We start from the raw sequence: 1451 nt of genomic DNA, 5'->3' as shown, positions 1-1451 counted from the left end.
TCGAAACCAGACAGGGCCGCCATTTTTTTCAACGTCCGAATTGATCTAGCGGGAGCACGCCTCCCCAGGCCTGCCTGCCGGCCAGCCGGCCGGCTGCAGACGGTGGAAAACCGTACAGGAAAAGTACTGTCCATGCATGCAGTGTGCCAGTACGAGAAGCATGCAGCATGCAGGCAGGCTGCGAGTAAAACTTGTTGGCCCCGGCTGCATGGAGCTTCGCTCATCATTCTACGCTGCATGCAGGTTCTTGGATCGTGCCTGGCTCGATTCCATCGTCTCTGTGGTAGGGCAGCAGGAATCGACCGGGCACATGCGGCGGAGCATATTGCTAGACAGGGCCGGGGAGGGAGGTGCGTTGTATATTCCATCGGGGGTAGCTCGAGAGTCGTACCTGCTGCCCTAATCCCAATCACGAAGCTGCTGACTTGCTTGCATGCATGTGTACTATCTCGTCGATGGGCTCTAATCCCAATCACACCGTTGCTCGCTTGCTTGCGATGGAGGGGATGCCAATCATGCTGATGATTGATCGCAAGTGGTGCTCCCTGCCCCTTGGTGTGCTTCCCAATCTCTTCTCGCCCCTCAAAGTTCACACATGCACTTTAATAATGGATCAAATGACTAATTGGTCAGTTTGGTTATATATATGCTCGCAAAATGCAATTTTCAACTTGTAGCAGACAAAATTAAGTAGTGGAAAGGAGCACCGCTTCTTAGCTAGAAGAGCCAATGCAAGTAGGTAGTACTAGAACCGGATATTTTCAAAATGGAGCTTGGGTTCCAATCACAAACAAAATCTGAGTGAGTTAGAATTGAGACCCATATTGTCTCTACTACACTTACTGTTGGCCATGTCTTTACTTGGTCAACATCCCGATGACACTGGTTGATTGAATCAACGTCCTATCTACCTAAAATTTGTGGTACCCTTTTGTCGCATAGGACGGCAGAAGCTTGGCTCCATTTCATTGATCCGGCTTTCATTCAATGACTCAGATCTTCATTGATTTATAACCATCATTCTGCATCATTCACCTGGAATATCGAAAGGTGTCATTTTAAGGTATCACATGTCCGTCAAGGTTAAACTCCTCCTCGTACACTCCCTTGTACCTAGTAGGATTGAAACCACACCTAATGTGTACTCAATTTTAGTTCTAAAAAGTATAAAACATTCTGACTCCAAAGTCTATCGACGGAGCTCTAACTTGCTACAACTCCTGTCTGACTATCGTTGACTAGCACCACATCATCCGTAAAGTGCATACACCATATATCCTTTGTGACCTTATTCATCACCAAAGTATATAAGACTCAGAACTGACCCTTGGTATAGTCCTATTTGATAAGTCATCGGTGTCATCATCGTTTCTTCGAACAGTTGTCAGAACATTACTCTACATGCCCTTAATGAGAGTAATGTACCTTGTTAGCATTTTGTGTTAAGGCCC

This window comes from Triticum urartu, chromosome 5A (assembly GCF_056163025.1).
Source record: "Triticum urartu cultivar PI428250 chromosome 5A, HENAU_Tu73, whole genome shotgun sequence".
Classification (NCBI taxonomy): Eukaryota; Viridiplantae; Streptophyta; class Magnoliopsida; order Poales; family Poaceae; genus Triticum; species Triticum urartu.
The sequence above is the reverse complement of the archived record's forward strand: the minus strand, read 5'-3'. Positions refer to the sequence as shown.